The sequence below is a fragment of the Neovison vison genome, chromosome 6 (assembly GCF_020171115.1).
Source record: "Neovison vison isolate M4711 chromosome 6, ASM_NN_V1, whole genome shotgun sequence".
In the NCBI taxonomy this organism is placed as follows: Eukaryota; Metazoa; Chordata; class Mammalia; order Carnivora; family Mustelidae; genus Neogale; species Neogale vison.
In genome coordinates this window covers 164,312,477-164,333,028 of record NC_058096.1, presented here as the reverse complement: position 1 = coordinate 164,333,028, position 20,552 = coordinate 164,312,477, and positions in this window count along the sequence as shown.

The window sequence follows — 20,552 nt, the reverse complement described above, 5'->3', positions numbered from 1 at the left end:
ACTACACTAAAAACCACCGAATTATATCCTAAAAATGGCTGAATTGTACAAATATACATGAATTATATCTCAATAAAGCTCTTTACACACAAAAAAGGTAAGAATGCAAACATTCATGTGAAGAAAGCAATAACAATAAAGGTTAACTAAGGGCATTAAAAAAAAAAAGAAGTGATTTTTCTGATTCCTGGAAAAGGAGACTCAATATTTTAAAGACAGCAATTTCTTAACATATTATCCAGTAATTTCACTACAGGGTATTTACCCAAAGGAAAAGAAAACACTAATTTGAGAAGATACATGTACCCCTCTGTTATTGCAGCATTATTTACAATAGCCAAGATATGGAAGCAATCTAAATGTCTAATGATAGCTGAATGAATAAGAAAGATGTGGGGTGTGTGTGTGTGTGTGTGTATTATATTTATATAACAGACTATTACTCAGCCACAAAAACGATGAAATCTTGTCATTTCCAACAACATAGTTGGAGTTATAGGGTTTTATGTTAAGTGAAATAAGTCAGACAGAGAAAGGCAAATACCATATGATTTCACTTATATGTAAAATCTAAAAACCTAATCAAATGATCAAACATTTAAAAAGGAGAAAGAGAATCATAAGTACAGAGAACAAACAGGTGGTCGCAAGAGCGGAAAGGGTGGGGATGGACAAAATGGGTGAAGGGGAGTGGGGGGGACAGGCTTCCAGTTATGGAATGAATTAGTTATGAAGATAAAAGGTACAGCAAAAGGAATATAACCAATGGCATTGTAACAGTGCTGTATGTGACAAATGGCAGCTACACTTGCGGTGAGCTGAGTGTAACACAGAGAGATGAATCACTGTGTTGTACACCTAAAGCTAATGGAACATTCTGTGTCAATTGCACTTCAATAGAAAAAAATAAAGACAGCAATTTCTTTCAAATTAATCTACAAATTCATTTCAATCTCATTCCAAATTTGAATGGAATGTATTTGGAATTTGATAAAGTAATTCTAAATTTCATCAGATGGGATAAGTATTTGAGAATAACATATACATTTTCAGAGTGAAAAAGAGCAGTGGAAGTTATTTGTTTTATCAGATATAAAAATCTATTCTAGAGGTCTAGGGATTAAAAGAATCTTGCAGGTGCGGGAGAAAGCAATAGAACTATGAACCAGCCGCATGCATATGTGGGCCTTTCATAAATGATCAAAGTGTCATTTCAGATCAATGAAATGGATTATTTAGCAAATAATGTTGGGCTCAATGAGCAAAATCAAAAAAGTCAGAATTTCTTCCAGACAAATTAAATATTAAGATGTGAAAAATAAAATCTTAAAGGAATTGGAAGAAAACACAGGAAGCTAGTTCTATAAACTTGGCATGGGGAGAGCTCTTCTCTGCCAGCCAAGAGGAAAAGTTGGATGGATTTGTCCATATAAAAACTAAAATTTCCACATGGCAAAAGGCCTTAAAGTAAAGTGAAATGATGAAATGAAAAATAGCTTAATAATTTCAGCATTTAAGGGCATTTTAAGATCTCCAGTATATAAAACGTTAAAACCCAATGCATAAAAGATAGGCACCCTTCAAATATTATTCTGCATAAAATTAAAACATTTTATTTTAAAATTATTTTAATTTAAAATAAAATACAGACGACCTTTTTTTTTTTTTTAAATCAGGATTTTCCTTTTGAATGAATTTGAAAGATTTTTGGTAGGGCATGCACTATTTGAGACAGAATGTGAAGCTATGGGGCCCATGTGAATGTGCAAGAAGAGGGAGCTTAAGCGGAAGAGAATCTCACAGCCCTATAAGGAAAAGAACGTTCTTTGATATGGTTCTACTTTCAGGTACTTTTAAAAACCAACTCATCTGGCTATTATGGAGACCCAAAGAGATTAAGTAATGAACCACCAATCACCCAGCTAGCAGGTGGTCAAGTTGAGACTCAAACCCGGGGAGCTCCTAACCTTTCTACCACAGCTGCCTTCCAGGAGATAGTGCTTCCCTCCAGGCTATTTCTCATTCCAGAAGTCTGGTTCTGTCTTGGAGCTCACTGCTCAACTGCCCACAGAAGATCTGTCTGTCCATTTGCAGCAGACACCTGGGATGCCTTTGCGCCTCTCCAGGGGTCTCAGAGCTCCCCCATCTCTGGGCTGACTGCAGGGCTCTCCAGCTGGTATCTGCTGGCCATCTGCCCTTCACATTCTATTTTCTACTCTTTGCACACAGCCATCAGGATGAGTTCTAAAATGCCAATCAGATCAGGTCTAGGGATTAAAAGAATTTTGCAGGGTGCAGGAGAAAGCAATAGATCTATGAATCAAAACTCCTGGAACCAAACTCCTGGAACTCCTGGACCAAAACTGGGCCCTCCACTTCTTTCTTGTCACCTGGCACTTAGATCACAAGTTAATGCCTTTTCTTCAGAGATGCTTGTCTTCCAGTTTCTCCCAGGGATAAGAACATGATGTTCCAGGTGGAGTAAGGATGGGGATGAGGACTGGGGAGGTAGGTGTTTCCAGGCAACACTCCAGAAACCATTCAAGCAACCCTCTAGCTTCCAATCCTACTTGCGTCCCCCATGGGAACTCCAGTCTCCCTTACTTCTGGGCTGCCTGGTTCTATGGTGCAAACCAGTGCCAAGCACCCTTTGCTCTCTCCCCAGCGGCTTAATTTCAGCATTGCAGGGGAGGTTTCTGATGTTTCATTGGGCAATAGTTTTAATTTCCAACACTGTTGAAACTTTGCTGTGTTTCACAAACATTGCCTCTGCAATGTCTGGATAGGCAAGATTGTGTCATGAGTGACAACAGTACTGTTGCTATCAACAGTAGTACTGAACTGTTTTTATTTAAGAACAGAAAATGCCCCCTAATACTCAGAAAAGAAGGAAAGAGAAAAAGAAGAAGAGAAGAAGGGATGGAGAGAGAGAAGGAAAAAAGGAAGAGGAAGGGAGGGAAAGAGGGAGGGAAGCAGGGTTGGGGAGGAACAAGATGAGACTGCAGAGAATAGAAAGATTGGGTGACAAGATTAGAGATCTTTTTAAAGACACTCCATCTTTGGGGTTCTCCTGACCCTGTGTTACTCAAACTCTTCCCACATTTCCCATCACACCCAGGTGAACATGACATTCAAGGATTTTCATGGTCTGATTTGCACACCACCACCCCACCCCCCCCGCCAGTGAGACAGATTCTAGTTTAACATGGACAAGATACTAAACAGGTCACTGGAGGATGGCTGCCCCCAGCTCACATTCCCCTGCTCAGGGTTGAGTGGGAAGGGAAGCAAGGTGCCTCGAATCTTGGTGAAAGGATCATGAGAATCCTGGAGGTGACCTCCTGGGACACTGAACAGGTCAGAGGCAGTGAAGAACATATGGGCAAATGCTAATAATCAACACGAGGTATTTCTGCACCCTGTGCTCATTGGAAGGATGACCAGGAGCCCAAGGAGAGAATGAAAGTTGATGTCTATGGAGAGCTGACTCTGTCAAGTGCTGTGTGTGCTTCACATTATGAATTCCCTCAGTGCTCACACACTCCCATGAGTGAGGTTTGTTGATGGTTCTGTTTCATAGGAAGCATGGTCAATGCCCCATGAGGTGGACAATGTCATCCTCACTGTTATAGTACTGGGGCAAACCAAGGCACAGAGTGATTCAGTGCCTCGCCAAGGAAGATGAGCTGGATTTGAGTCCACAAGCCTGGTACTATGTGCCCCTAACTGCTAGCCTGTGATCCCTCCAGGGCCCCAGGGATCTTATCCAGATCCCCTCCAAAGGTTTTGCCATAGCTGAGATACCCTCATTCCAATATTCCACTTCCACGCACTTCATTGACCTCAGTCCCTCCAGAATGACCCTTTCCTGTCCTGCTCAGCTCACGCCTCTCCATTTTGCTCACCTCCTCACAGGAGTCCCCTAGTCTGTCAATGCTTCCCCTTGGTAGTGCTAAAACACAGCCTGGGAAAAACACTCTGTGGCTGTCCCTTGCCTATAACAGCATCTCCCAAACTTCCCCAGTCAAGGTCATGATTTTTGGCATGTGCTTGTCCCACCTATGTACTTAACCTTGTGTTCAAATCAACTCCCTACTTAAATGTATTTATGTAAAAGGAAATGTCATTGCTCTCCCATAAATGGAAAACTCGTACTTTTCTAATAGAATAAAATAAATAGAAAACTATTAAAATTCTAAAGACTCATCTAAGGGGGAACCTGGGTGGTTCAGTCAGTTAAGTATCTGCCCTCTCAGGTCATGGTCCCAGGGTTCTGGGATAGAGCCCCACAATGGGCTCTTTGCTCACAGGGAAGCCTGCTTCTCTCTCTCCCCACTTCTTGTGTGCTCTCTCTTTCTTGCACTCTCTCCCTCTTTCCCCCAAATAAATAAATAAAATCTTAAAAAAAAAAAAAGACTCATCAAAGGACCATCTACAATCAGGGACTTTTCTTCCTACCACCATTTGAAATCCTACATTTATTTGTAATTATTTATGTGACACACTGTGAACACTCAGCTTTTCAAGGTTGAGTAGTGACTAAAGAAAATAGCATGGAGTGACAAAAAAAAAATTAATGAAGAGGGAAAAATAAACGTACAGGGGAAGAAGATCCCTCTGAAAATGATCTGTTGTAGAACCAGACAAAGACAGAAGAAATCTCATGAGTTGCAGCTTGGATAGACACCCACCCAACTACTAGCAACTTCTCCAAAAACTTGCTAATTTGTATTTTGATCCTAGTTTTCATTGGGCAGTCTCTTTTTGTTGTTGTTGTTTCCTTCTTAGTTATTTCTCATTCAAGATGAGGGCAGGGGTCTTTTCTGTTTTTATTTTTCACATCTACTAAATGAATATTCACGGTCTGAATGAAGGTAGTGGGTTTCATGTTTTCCTATGTTAGTGAGAATTTGGAATGGTTTCAGTTGAAGCTACTAGACAGAGTCCATTTCTAAAGAGAAGATTTGTTTGTGTTTATTGACACAGAGAAGTTAAAATTTGTTTTCTGGTCAAATCCATTTACCTTTCCCCTGATTGTTTTAATCTTTGGTTTCATGTGTATTAAGTTCTCCCTCACCCCCAAGATTACATAAATATTCACTGAAATATGCTTCTAGTGTTTTGATGGTTTCATTTTACATTTCAATCCTTAATCCATCTAGAACAAGAAACAAGAATCTAACTTTATTTAATTTCAAGGGGTTGGCCATTTGCCCAAACTGTTTATTCAAAAAAATTCAAGTTTTCCCCACTGACTGAAAGGTCATCTTTTCACATATTAAATGTTTCTATAACTTCAGGCTGAAATGTACATAATTCTATTCCTTTCCATTCCATTCTTGCATCTGGAATTCAATGTTAAAAGACTTTATCTTTCATATCTGATAATCCCTTTCCTCCACTAATTTTTCCTTTTCAAGTATTTCTTGCTAGAAAATGGACATTTTTAAAAAAACAATATTACATCTTTCTATCCAGAGATACATCGCATCTCTCCATTGACTAAATAATTTGTATTTCTCAGGTAAGAGTTGGAGTCTCCAGTCTTGTGTCTGTTTCCTTGTTTATTTTATTCCTAAGATTCCTAGTTTCTTGTTGAATTGTGAATGGGATCTTTTTTCAATATATTTTGTTACAGTTATTTTGGGGATTTTGGCAAGCCACAAAGTTTTGTATATTTATTTTGTAACTGGTCACTGAACCGAATTCTCTTTTCAGCTGGAATAGCTTTTCTCCCCCTGTGGCTTCTTTGGAAGGTTTGCTTCTGTCCCCTTCAGTTGCAGTAGCTCAGGCAATAAAAGGGACTCCCCGCCACTCTGGGGGGATGGCTGGCCCTCCCACCTGGTCCCCAGCTCCTGCTCAGGGAAGAAGCCCTTTGCCCTCCATGAGCATCCAGGGGTCCATCTCCAAGCAAAATATTTTTTTCCGTAAAGGAGCTTCTTTGACGTCAGTTGGTATTTTGGTCAGGAATTACAGAATGTACTTCGCAACAAGTTCAAAACACACTGCTTTTTAAAACCAGGCCTTTTCCAACAAGATCAACAACAAATGTGTTACTTTTCTCACACCTTGGACATGTAGGAAAATGTATGCTCAGGGAGCTGGCTGGGAGCCTGCCTGGGGAAAGTGCCAGGCTGGATGAATGCTATGGGGCAGGCACTTGGCTTGTTCTCGTTTGCCGGACTCTGAATAGCTGCTAAGAGTCCCTCCGAATCCTGTGGGGCACCCTAGTCCTTGGTGTGCAAGCCAGGGAGCTAGCTGGCAGCAGTCCCCTGGAGGATGGGCCTCGGCCGCAGAGAGCTATGTGGGTTTACCAACTGAATGCACGGCTGTGTTTGGCTTCCAGCATCCCCCATCCACCTCAACAACAGGAGGAAGGTGCCACGAACCCTTTTCAGGAAGAGGAACTGAGGCTTCACATGTTTAAAGTACTTTGCTGCCGGACTCACAGACCTTTGGGGGCGGAATTTACATCCGAACCCAATTCAAATCAGCGTTCTCAAATGCTTTGGTCTCAGGATCCCTGAACAGTCTTAATTCATTAAAAATTATTGAAGACCTTGAGGAGCTTCTTTAAAAAGGTGAGTTATATCTATCATTACTTACTCTATCTGAAATTTGACCTGAAGGACTCCAAAAGACCCAAAGGACATTGAAAGCACCAGAATATACAGCACACACCTCATTGGCCATCAGAGTTGGGCCAACCCTGCACATCATGCCTGAAGATGCTGCTGGACCCTCAGGAGAGGACAAGAACTTAGCATTCTCATGAGTATGGTTGTCCCCTGGAAAAGCCTATAAAAGAGGTCTGGGAGTCCCAGGGCTCTCTGCACCACACTCTGAGAAGTGCTTTTCTGAACTGCTGAGAACTGGGCTCTTTGTGAGCACTCAAAGCAGAGTGACTTGAATTTTTGCACTGGAAGGATGGTTCTCAAAGAGTTCATCGTGATAAGAAATGGAGAAGAGGAGGGAGATGATACAGGGGGAGTGCACACAGTTTTGCTGAGTGATTCATGTCACTGCCTCCAGTGACCCCGTGAAGGAGGCACGGGGTCCTCGGTTGCTCACTGAGGCTGAGTGGTATGAAGTGGCTTGCCCAAGGACATGTAGCAAACGGAAGGGTGTGGGAGCAGTAAGACTGATCGGACAGAGGGACATGCTAGGATGACTTTCAGTGATCTGTACAGGCCCTGTAGCCCGGGAGAGGCCCTCAGCTGGTACTTTGGCCTGATCCTTGGTTGACTGAACACAACTTTCGGGCCTAGCCTATTTTAGCACCTGGCTCCACCAATCATCAAACTTTGTGCTATGCAGGCCAGTCCCCAGGGCAGTGAGAACTGATGACTGAACAGATACAGAACTCCAGACTGGATGAAGGACTGTCATGGACAATTGGACAGGTCATGGTCACTCTCTTCTCTAACTTCTGAAGGTGGGCTTCTGCAATCCACACCCCATCTATCTGGTGGCTGGGTATAACTCTGGCCCGCCGAAGGTCCCCACCCATACAAATGCCATTCCCTCTGCCAGAGCTGGCTCCCCAGCTCCTCCCTCCACTAACCTGGGCCCCCCAGCTCCCCAGAGTGTCCTCAGAGACGCACAGCAGAGCCTGCACCAGGGTCAGCCGGTTCTTCCATGTCGTCCCTACTCAGCTCTGGGACTTGGCTGTAGCTATCCTGGCAGCACCTTGGGACCGCTTATCCAAGCCATGTTGCTTGACTCTTCAACCAGACCCCCTTTCTCCACCCTACCTGCCTCCTGCTGACCAGGAGCCAAATCAGATTCTGTTCCTTCTGTTCTGTCCTCATTGCTACTGCCTCAAGTGGGATGGTGAATTATCTCCCACAGGTCAGAGTGCCCCACCAGCTAGACCCCAGCCCAGGCTGGCCCCCACCTCCCATGGCCCACCGGCCTAGCACACAGGTGTGACCTGGGCCTGGTCCTCAGGGAAGACATGGCTCAATGGGGGAGATAAGGTCTTCTCAAGAGCAGCAGACAGGCCAGCAGGTGCAGGGCTAAGAGAGGGGGCAGGGGCACAGGGGGCTTGGGAGCAGGGCAGAGCTCTGCTAAGGGAGATGTCAAGTGAGCAAGAGCACATGGTGAATAGACAGGGGCTTTTGCAAAGGCAGTTGCTACTGTTACAAAAGGAAGGGAGAGGTCCCAGACAGGGAAAATGAATAGTACATCCTATTTGATCTCTCTGAGCCTCAGTTTCCCCATCTGTAAAATGGGGGAAGTGACAATAAAGCCTACCTTTTAAGGGCTCTGAGGGGGACAGATTGGGGCTGGTTCTTGTACTTCAGCCTGGCTGTCTCTGACCCTCAGTGCCCCTCTGGTCCTGGTGCTTTGCGGGGCGCCTTTTCCGGCCACTACCATAAAGGGCGCCTGTGAGAGGGAGCTTGGGAGCCGCTTCAGGCTTCCTGAGTGCCTGAGGCTCTGGCCGCACCCCAGGCCTCCGCTGAGGGTAAATGCAGGCTGCCCAGCCAGTCTGCTCGGTAAACAGCTCACGTGCGCCCCGCGTCTCAGCTCTGGCACTGGCCCGGGTCAGGGCGAGGAAACTCACAGGACCCAGTGGTGAGAAGCTCCCTTTCTTCTTCCTTTTCTTCCTTTTAAATCACTAACCCTCTGCCTTTGTCCTCCTCCCCCGCCCCCCGCGCCTCCCCCCGCTTGCGGGAATGTTATGAATGGAATGTACGAATTCCAGCCTGTGCGAGCGCCCAGGAATGCGGTCACCGCGACCTCCCCATCCCCCACTGGGAGGGCGGGGCACAAGCCCAGGAATCTGGCTTGCCCGGGATCGTCCTTGGGCCCAGCGACTGACACGGGCTCTCAGAGCCACAGGACCTGCTGTCTGCAACTGGGGAGTGAGACGGTGGGCCCCGGAGCAGAAGCAACAGAGGCCTGGGGCACACTCACCCCACCAGGACTCTGTGCAGGCACACTCAGGCCTCAGCCCAGGGAATGTGTGCACAGGCGCTCACAGCAGAATGTGCTTGCCCCTGAGCACGTGTGCACACATACAGAGCATACACACATACACGCCTGACAGGTAAAGTACAGTGAGGGGTACGCTTGTGCTCAGAAACCTGCAGTTGGGAGCATGCACGGTCTTGTAAGTCTGCAGCTCGCTCTTCACAGCCCAGTGTAGTAGGAGGTGTTAGGACATGCTGTGCTCGCCCCTTGAACACATCCAAGTGGTGCAGGTACACAGCAGGTGGTACACACACATCAAAGAGGCATGTCCATCTGTAACATGGTGTGCACACACAGCAGAGCCCGCACACACAGAGCCCCCCCAGACACACTTGGGGAATGACCTTTGGTGAACAGTCTCTGTCTCCTTTGGGGCCAGGCAGAGGGCCCTGAGGTCCTGGCTGTGGCCCCAGAGTGGAGGAGAGAACTTGTTTTCTCTTTCTGGCTCCAATTCCCATTGACTTGGCCTACCTTGTTGGGCCTGAGGCCTCCTGAGAAGAGGAGCTCAAGGTGGGCATTGAGGACGAGGGGCTGGTGCTCCTTGCTCAGGGGATTGCACTCAGGCCTTGTGTGTGTGCCTTTGTGCTTATGTGAAGCCAGGACAGGAGGGCTTAAGGGGTGGAAGCTTTTGGCGTGGAGAACGGATTGTCAGTAGGGGCCCCTAAGTCTGACCCTGCAGGGCCAGCCATTTCCACCCCTGCCTCTTTCTTTCTTCCTTCCTTCCTTCCTTCCTTCCTTCCTTCTTCTTTCCTTCTTTCCTTCTTTCTTTTTAAATTTCTTTTCAGCGTAACAGTATTCATTGTTTTTGCACCACACCCTTACAAAACCCTCAGATTGTTTTTCAGAGTCCATAGTCTCTCATGGTTCATCTCCCCTTTCAATTTCCCTCAACTCCCTTCTCCTTTCCATCTCCCCTAGTCCTCCATGCTATTTGTTATGCTCCACAACTAAGTGAAACCATATGATAATTGACTCTCTCTGCTTGACTTACTTCACTCAGCATAATCTCTTCCAGTCCCGTCCACGTTGCTACAAAAGTTGGGTATTCATCCTTTCTGATGGAGGCATAATACTCCATAGTGTATATGGACCACATCTTCCTTATCCATTCGTCCATTGAAGAGCATCTTGGTTCTTTTTCCACAGTTTGGAGAATGTGGCCATTGCTGCTATAAAAATTGGGGTACAGATGGCCCTTCTTTTCACTACATCTGTATCTTGGGGTAAATACCTAGTAGTGCAATTGCAGTCCACCCCTGCTTCTTGCTGCCATGGGTGCCAATCAACCCCCGTGTCAGAGCCAGTTCCAGTACCTCAGCAGGCATGTACCCCCTGACATTGCATTCCCCTACAGGATATGGGGTGAACAGCTTCCTGGCCCCTGGGAACTTAGCATCCTGCCAGACATTTCATTCAGTCATTCATTCATTCATTTACCCACCATCCATCCATTCAGGAATTGTTTGCCCAGGAGCCTACGACATGTCAGTCACCACAGGGACAGCAGTCAATGAGGACAAACTAGTCCCTATGTCCAGTCCTTTGCAGATTTCCAGCTCACTGATACTCTTTGTTTGGCCCAGCTATGATTTTAAACCTTTTGAATTCCTATATAAATCCAGATCTCTGTCTCTTTTGGGGAAACGGTAATCTCTGAAGTTAGGCCCGCCAAGCTGCCTCCTTCCAGGGCCTGGGTGAAGCAACCTGCCATTGCTTCCGCCTTCCGCCCACTGCGGCCTTCTGCTAGCCCGTGATTCATCTGGGGGTGCTGCCTGGCCAGCCCCAGCAGGTGTTAGTGCGGGGCCCACAGGCTGTTTGTGGCAGATGTTCAACCCAGGTAGGGACAGTCCAGTTAGGGCGACCGGAGGGACCTAATTAAGTCCCCTAATTAACTCTGGGCATGTGTTTTAAGTGTGAAGGAGGCAGGGTTATGCAAATGTTTGGAGAAAGGCCAATTGGAATCAAGAGTACTAAAGCTGTGGTTCTTCATAAATGAACTCAGCTTGAAATATCTCAGATGCTGACCTCAAGTGAAGCCAAGGAACGAAGGTGCCCCCTTCTATTCCTAATACATCCCCTGAAGAAGACGTTTCAAGCTGCCTGAGAGTCGCCAATGTTATATTTCTGTGTGTGGGGTGGGGTGGGGGTGGGGGCTGGCCCATTCCCAGAGAGCTCAAACAGGACAGGACCCCGAAGCCACTTCCATGTTTTAGGATACAGTCTTTGATGGCACATTCCAGCAGTACTGACTTGGATTTTCATGTCATCTTTTGCTTTCATATGTGGACAGGTAGCTGTAGGCCAAGCTTCCAGCCCAAGGGAGTGATTGCACACATTGTTCCCTCAGTCCTCAAACTACAAGAGGGCTAGGCTTTTCATCACCAGTATCCGCACTTCCGTCCCTCTGTGCCACTCTTTATTTCTTTAATAACAAGAACAAAGTAAAATAGGAGCTTTGAATACTTCCAAGCCGTGGTGTCGACAGAGAGGGGATGTTGCTGGGTGGACTGGTAACTGGGTCATCACACACCCCATCCTGGGCTCCTGCTTTTTGGGGAGGGCCGACCTTTTCTTCAACACTCAGGGTCTGGATCCTCACATCCTGGGGTGAGAGGGCCCCCTTGGAAGGAGGACCCACTTGTGAAGTATGGCATGTCCTGAATCCCCAACTCTCTATGGGTTCTTTTTCTCCCCTTATCCTCCCACCACCCCATTCCTAAAGGTGCTGGGTAGATGGGATGAGCCCTAAGTTACCCCCACACACGTCTTGGGCTCCTGGTGTTCTGCACCCTAGAGCTGGGGTTCAGGATGAACAAGGGTGTGACTGGACTGCTAGCAATTCCTTCTAGATACACAGAGATGGACTCACACCCAGGAGGGGTTCCCTGAACCAGCTGAGATTTGGGTTATCTTAAAATGGGAAATGAGAGAGATTAATTGGTGCTATGAATTCCATGCAAAATGGCCTGTGCAACCTTACAGCTTGAAACTCATCCTGACTGCACGGAATTTAAGGGCTTACTTTTTAAAGGACATCTCTAACTGCATTAAAGGATCCTCTTTGGCTTCTCTCATCTTGCTGATTTTGCTTTGTGCTACTATTACACTTCACATTCAGGCCTGGGCAGACCTCAGTGGCCCCCCCCCCCCGCCCCCAGGAACCTGGGTGTGGCTCTGAGGCTGAAGCAGCAGGTCCTGGATTTGAGGGAGTTTAGCTTGGGGGCCACAGAGCCTGCTCTGCCCTGGAGGAACAAGGCAGGTGTTGGTCTCACAAGCTTTTTGTGAGACTGGGGGCAGGGGAGGGAGAGGACATGGCCAGACAGGATGGAGGAAGAAGAGGCAGCTATGGGACTGTTGGAGGCTCAGGTATCTTGGGGCCTTGCGCTTGGCGGGAGGGTCTCCACAGATAGGCCCCTGCCCTGCCCCCACCCCACCCCTGGTCCCATCAAAAGCCAGTTACTCAAGAGGCAGCAGAGAGCTCTGAATATGCTGAATTTTGTGCTGGCCTGGCTCTGAGCTGATGTAACCCCACTCTTTGTTGTGCAATGGGTTGAAAGGGCCATTGGGGAGGGAAAGGCACACAGGGGCTTTACATCATGACATGTGGACCTGGGTCAAAATCAATTATACACCCTTGAAAGGAGATTCTGAGCTGGAGGGGGAAGGAGTCAGAAGGGCTGGTTTGCCGGGTACGCAGGACACATCTGGCAAGCTAGGAGAGAACAGGAGGGAGGAGGCCAGGAGACACCCAAATGCAGTGCTCTTCTCAGAGCCGTGGGGCCAAACCAGCATAGAAACCTGGCCCCTCCCGCTCCCATAGTAGATGTTGGGCCCTGGGGAGCTCTGTGTCCCTCCTGGAGGCTGACTCTAGTGTGTAAAAATAGGTATGGCTCATACAAGGTCCCTGGAATCCCAGGCTGAGCTAGATAAACAGCGATCTGCTCTGGCAGCAGAGGGACACCCCCATGGTGTTGACTCGGTCAGGACAGTTGCTCTCAAGTAGGGTGACTTCTTAAGGTGTATTTCATGGGACTTTAGACCAGTCTTGAGTTTGGCTCTGCTTGAGCTTAGAAGGGATCCTTGGGGGGCACCCACCACCGTCCCTCAGAGAGGTTTCCTGCAGAAGCAGGATTCCACATCCATCTGTGGCCCTCCGCTGCCCTCCTCTGGTCAGGCTGTGAGGCCATCCACAGGTCCTGAGCTTAGGTCTGTGGGACAGGGCACTGGGGGAAGGAGGAGTCAAGTACCCCTGTCCCCAGAGTGCCCTGGGAAGGGGCCTTTGGTCTATCTTGGGGAAAACATCACCCCTCAAGGCCCGATGCTGGAATATGCCGCTTATAGAACTGTCTGTTGTAGTTTCTTTCTTTTTTTTTTAAATTTTTATTTTTTAAACGACTTTATTTATTCACTTGACAGAGAGAGAGACACACACAGCGAGAGAGAGGGAACACAAGCAAGGGGAGCGGGAGAGGGAGAAGCAGGCTTGCTGCTAAGCAGGGAGCCCAATGCAGGGCCTCTATCCCAGGACTCTGGGATCTTGACCTGAGCAGAGGGAGACACTTAACCACTGAGCCACCCAGGCACTCCTGTCTGTTGTAATTTCTATGAGATTCTTTAGGGGCCTCAGGATCCTCCCCAACAGGAAGTCAGGAGAGGAAGAACACTTGCCTGGCCTTGAGTGAGGTGGGGAGGGACAGGCCAACCACCAACCAAGCATTGCACACACTGGGCACCAGTGTGGCACACTGCCCCTGCCTCCTTTCCTTGCTCTGGTTCTGTCCTTCACCTTCATGAAAATTGAAATATCTGGGTACAGCTCCCTGCTTTGTCACACTGTGGGGCCTCAGCCAGGTGGTGTGTCCATCCCAGAGCCTCAGTTTCTCCATTCATGAAATAGAGCTCTTGGCCTGGGAGACGTTTATGCTCCTCCAAACCTGACATTGTCTCCAATGCAGAGATTGAGGACAGACAAAAAGCCTTCCCGGCCCCAGAGAAAGGGTGCAGCAGTAGGGGCCTCTTCACCTGTGTGCAGGCGGGGCAGGATAACGGAGTGTCAGGGTGCTCTTGGCCTCTGTTTCTTTTTGATACCTTGAGATTTCAAAATATAGGTATTTTGTAGATTTTCCCTGTTCTGAAAGTGATGTGAACACATGAAACTATCCACAGTATCCCCCGGTGATCAGGGAAATAAATATATAAATTATCATGTCATTTCTTACTCGTCACATTGGCAAAAATGCAAATGTCTGTGCATGAGCACGGTAGTTGAGGACACATCAAAGATGTAGTCAGACACAGCGGGCCCTGGCCCTGAGCGGCAGTCCTTCTGCGAATCTGTCCTAGGAAGGACTTGCACGTGGGCGGTTGGCAGATGATCCAAAGTGATCACCCAGGAGAGTTTGTAAGAGCAGACATGGAAGGTGAGCTGCTTCTGTGCAGAGAGAGGGGAGCTGGCTTGGTGGCAGGTGTACATGGATGGATTATGCCAGCTGTATCCACGGTGCCCTGTGATGTGGCCACTGCTCTGCAGCCCGTGGACTGGGAGTTTCTTGCATGGCGCACTGTTTATAGCCGAGTCCTCTGGGGATGGGGCAGTAGTGAAAGGAGACTGTCTCCTTTAACAATAGCATTGTCTCCTAACAATAGCATTGTTAGGATCTGGAAGACTGTGTGGGGTTGTATATGTTTTCATGATAAGGTTCCCGTTGGGAGAGGCCCTCTCAGTGTGGGGTACAAAGTGCAGGTTTGTAGTAGGCCTAGGTTCAAATACTGTCTGCCACCAGCTGCCGTGGGACAAGGCGGGTACAGCTCCAGTCCCTTCACCTGAAATGGAGCAAGTGATGCCATCCCTGTGCGGCTGCTGTAAAGCTCTGTCCGTGAAGAGCCGGGGTCATGCCAGCACCCAACACGTACCCATATCACGATGTGGCATTCCTTCCCTGCCATGGATCTCGTCTGCCAACCTGAGCGTCATGGGGTGACAGCTCTATGTAATGGGTCTATAGTTTGTGCCTTTGGGTCTAGCTTGACCACTGACCACATGGTAGCTCAGGCCAGCAATTCCCACCCTCTCCCGCCTCATCCCCTTCCTGAATGTGTGGACAGGTGGTGAGGCAGAAGGAGGAAGCTGTGAAAGTGAGACTGGCCAGGGAAGGCGGCTCCATGGAGACCTACCAAAAGCCTCATAAAACCTGTACCTCCCATCAGCAAGTTCCCTACAAGGAGGAGACAGGACTTGAATTCATCAGCCTGGGCCTTGAAGGCATCTGGAACCATCTGTGGTCCAGATCCATTCCCTTCTCCCTCTCCTCTGGTCCTGGCTTCCCTGTCCCTCTCCAATGCCCCCTTGGTCACTGCATATTCACTGCATATGGGCTGTTGCTGCCTTTAGTCACCACTGTGTCTGCTGCCTACTCAGTCTATTTCCTCAAAAGGTGCAAAGTCAAACTCTTACTGGGGCCAAGAAGGCCACATAAACAAGCAAAGCATAAACATTAATAAAAAATATCCATAACAGGGTGATGGTGGCACTTGGCCATGGTGTCAGGAACATGGGTGGGGAAGTGGTGAGCAGAGGACATGTGCGGGGGTAACAGGAGCAGCTATTGCCCAGCCTATGCCCAGTGTGGCTCCAGGACATGGGAGATCGATGGGCCCCTCTAAGCCACAGGTTTCCAGTTTGCCATCTCTCAACCGGATGAGCTCCATGAACGCAGGGGACCTTAGACCTTCTGGGAAGTGTGTTGCTGTTGTTGTTCTTTTATATGGTGTCATTCTGCTGAGGGCTGCTGAGGGCTGGAGCTAACCTCCCAGTCTGGCACTCCTGGCACACCACCAGGCTGCCTTCAGCTCTGTGGTAGACACAGCCACAGGGCTATCCCCAATTGTTCACACCTTGGATTTTCTCTAGCACTGCTCAGCTCTTCTGCTACTAGCTGCACCTGTGAGGCCACAGAGGCTGGGAAAATGCTTGTATGCTGGTGTTCCTTTGGAAATCCAAGACACACCTGGCTGGCCTTTGGGAGGATGAGCGAGAAACCCTATTTTCCCAGCTGATGACTAGCCAAAGTCCAGAAGCAGAGCGCCTACTGACCAATGGCTGAGGCCAGATGCACAAAGGAGCCCCAGGGAGGCGGGGAGAATGCCCCCTGCTGAGCCAGGTCAAATTGCCTGTGAGCAAAAGAAAACCACTAAGCTTGGGGCAGTTTGTTATATGGTAGTAGATAACTGATACAAACTCTTCCATGCAATCTATCTCTGTAAAGAAAAAGAGAGACTAGGCACAATATAAAAAGTAAACAATGCTGAAATGATAAAAGGGAAGTCCTCTCCTCAAGGTAATTTTATCAACAAAGATAATCGTCGTCAATGTTCACATAAGTCTTTAAATCCTCTTTGTGTGAAACATATTCTCATCCACTATATCACCTGTCTTCATCCATCACCATCATTGTCATCTCTCTATTTAAATAGAATGGATTCTATATACATCCTGAGTGTCACCTGCTTCCTGACCTTGTTATTAACACAGAGACCCCTCCTCCCCTTCAGGAACAGTGACTCCCCGAGGGCCCTGTGGTAGCTTCAGCAAAGACGAAGGCAATCTGGCTGGCAGATGAAAGCTGCTTCCTTGCATCTGAAGAGCTGCACAGCTGCTGTATCAGTCCAAGTCTGAGAAGGAGACAGGTGGCATGCTTACAGAGTGTAACTGAAGAGGGTTAAGTGGAGGGATGACTTGCTGAGTCAAGGGCAGAGTCAGGGGACCAGTCTGGGCTGGTGTGGCTGGGGCCTGTGGGTTCTTGTTCTGGGGGAGCAGGGCAGGCATGGGGTTCCTGGATCCACGACAGCGGGAGCCATGCAGGGTTTTCTCAGCAGGAACAGTGTCTAATGGAAGTGGCCACTGTCAGAATGACAGCAAAAGTGGGGTTCAGGGAGGGTCTGACCATCCTCTCCAGCCATCTGGCCCTTTCGGAAGCCAAAGGCCTGAAACCTGTAGAACTCTTGTTAAATCATCTGGGACATGGGGTGCCTGGGTGGCTCAGTGGGTTAAGCCGCTGCCTTCGGCTCAGGTCATGATCTCTCGGGGTCCTGGGATGGAGTCCCGCATCGGGCTCTCTGCTCAGCAGGGAGCCTGCTTCCCTCTCTCTCTCTGCCTGCCTCTCTATCTACCTGTGATCTCTCTCTGTCAAATAAATAAATAAAATCTTTTAAAAAAAATCATCTGGGACAAAAAACAGGACACAGAGGGATGGAGGTCACAGGGAGAGTAAAGTGAATAACCAGAACACAAACCTTTGAAATTTCTTTCCAAAGTGCTCATTTTTTCACTATGACTTAGGATAAGAACCCCTTCCCAGGGCATATCCTGTGACCCTCTACCCTGCCTCACAGGAGGGGCTTAGGGTTGGGGTGGGGCAGCATTTGTCCCCCCTCCCCACTGCCCCATGAGCTCCTTCCCTCTTTTGTGAGCTAAAAGCCCCAAAGGGACATCTACAAACTTGGTTTGGCCTTAGCCACCTTGGCTTTTATCTCTTGGATGCCTTCAGCAGCAAGTGAGGGTATAGTCTACAAATTTGTGAACAGAAACGATATTTATGATCTTCCTTGATAAGATGCTGAGAGTGAGGTCTTCAGGGCTGGCTCAACAGCTCAACCTGTCTACACGGGGTCATTTCTCTCCATTTCCCCTCCACCGCCCGGCAGCTATTGTCTGTGCTCTGTCTCTAGGGGTTTTGTCTCATGTGGGTATTTCACAGAAAGGGATCATAGATATGCGACCTTTGTGTCTGGCTTCCTTCACTTAGCATAATGCATTTGAGGTTCATTCATGTTCCAGCATGTATCAGTTATGGCTTGGCTGTGGGATAATAAACAATTTGTCTGGCCTTCGGGCCAGTTCCAGGGGCTGAACTTCTAGAACAATTTGGGATTTCCCGAGAGATAGGAGTGTCTTTGTTATTCTAACGAGGTGAGCCATGCTCCTACCTAATTTGGCACAGGTGCTGGTCATCAGAAAGACCACCAGAGTGATTAGAGGGTTAGGGTTTTCAACCCTGGGACAGAGAGGGGTTGGAATTGAGTTAGGATTTACTTAACCACACCTGTGTGTTGAAACTCTGGTAAAACCCAATGCAGCTTCTGGACGGTGAGCACAGGAATGTGCCAGGAGCATGACACACCCTTATTCTATAAGAAGAGTATGAGAAGAGGGCACAGGAGTTCTGTGCAATCTCTCAGACTTGCCTACCTCTTCATTGGGCTGGTGCTCCTATCTGTATCCTTTATAATATATCATATTAAATAATCATAAATACAGATAAAAATAACCACAGGAATTTCCTGAATGAGTCATTCTAGTGAATTGTGGAAACTGAAGAGGTCAGAGGGAACCCCTGAATCCATAGCCAGTCAATATGAAGTGTGGGTGGCCTGGGGACTTGCAACTGGTATCTGAAGTAGGGGCTGTCTGTGGACAGTGTCCTTAACCTGCAGAGTCTTCAGTGCTTACCTCCCCGTGATTAGTGGTAGAATTTAAAGTTGAGTCTTTACCAGGTTAATAGTCCATTGTATGTATACCACAATTGGTCTAGCTACCCATCCATTGATGGACTTTTGTGCTGTTTGCATGTTTTGGCTATTGTAAAGAGTGCTGCTATTAACAAGTCATTATTTGAATGGAAGATTCTTTTTCTTTTTTTTTTTTTTTTAAAGATTTATTTATTTATTTATTTGACAGACAGCGATCACAAGTAGGCAGAGAGGGAGGCAGAGAGAGAGAGAGAGGAGGAAGCAGGCTCTCCGCTGAGCAGAGAGCCTGATGCAGGGCTTGATCCTAGGACCCTGGGATCATGACCTGAGCTGAAAGCAGAGGCTTTAACCCACTGAGCCACCTAGGTGCCCCTGAACAGAGGATTCTTTTGGGTGTATAACCAGAAGTGGAATTGCTGGGTTATATGGTTATTCTATGTTTAACTTTTTGCGGAGCCATTAAACACATTTATGCACAGAGACTGATTATTTTACATTCCCACTAACAATGTATAAGGGTTCTGATTTCTCCACATCCTTACCTTAGTCTTTTAGGGCTGTTACAACAAAATACCATAGAGTGGGCGGCTTATTAACAACAAATATTTAATCCTCACTGTTCTCAAGGGTGGAAGCCCAAGTTCAGGTTGCCAGCATGATTGGATGAGGGTCCTCTTCCTGGTCCACAGATGGTTTCTTCTTCTTTCTGTGTCGTCCCAGGCTGGAAGAGTAGGGATCTCTCTGGGGTCTCTTCTATAAGGACACTAATCCCATTCATGAAGTCTCCACCCTCCTGGTCTAAGAACCTCTTAAAGACCACACCTCCTAACACTATTACTTAGGCAGTTAGGATTTCAACATATGAATTTTGGGGGGATATAAACATTTAGAACATAGCACTCAGTAATACTTGCCATTTTCTTTTTGTTTTGTTTTCTTTTGTCCTGTTTTTAAATTAAGCCATCCTATTGGGTGTGAAGTAGTGTCTCATTGTTGTTTTATTTATATTTCTCTAATGACAAATGATATTGACCATCTTGTCATGTGCTTATTGGCTATTTGGCTATTTGTACATCTTCCTTGGAAAAATGTCTATTCAAGCTCTTTGCCCATTTTTAATTAGTTTGGGCTTTTATTGTTGAATTATAAATTTCTTTGTACATTCTGGGTAGTATGCTTTTAACAGACATGTGATTTGCAAATGATGCTTCAAAGTTTCCAATTTTGATGAAGTCTAATTTTTTTATTTTTTTATTTTGTTGCTTGCATTTCTGGTGTCATATCTAAGAATCCATTGCCCTTTTGTTTTCCTCTAGCAGTTTTGTGGTTTTAGCTCCTTTATTTAGGTTGTTGACAAAATTGTTTTTTGATTATTCAGGGCCCCTTGCAACTTGCATATGAATTGAGAGTTGGATTTTACATTTTTGCAAAAAGGCTGTAGGGATTTTGACAGGAATTGCACTGAATCTGTAGATGACTTTGGGTAGTATTGACATCTTAAGAATGTTTGGTCTTCTGATCCATGAAGATGGAATGTCATCTCATTTATTTAGGTCTGTTTAATTTCTTTCAGCAATGTTTTGTCATATTCAGTATACACTTATTTCATGTTCTTGGCTAAATTGATTCCCAGGTATTTTATTCTTATATGTGCTATTTTAAATAAATTTATTTTCTTAATTTCTTTTTCAGGTTTTTCATTGCTTATGTACAGAAACACAACTAAATTTTATATGTTGATCTTATATGTCTTCCAACTTTGCTAAACTTGCTTATTAGCTCTGCTTACTAGCTTAAAAGATCTATTCTTTGTGAATTCTTTGGGATTGTTCATACGTAGGATCATGTCATCTGTGAGTAGAGAAATAGAGATAGTTTTACTTCTTCCTTTCCAATCTCGATGCCTCTTTCTTCCTTTCTTCTCTCTACCACCCCTTTCCTACTTCCCTTCCTACCTTTCCTCCTCCCTCCCTTCCATCTTTCCTGTTAGGGTCCGTGATCAAAGGAATGAGACTGATGCAAAGCGAAAGTCAAACAAAGCTTTATTT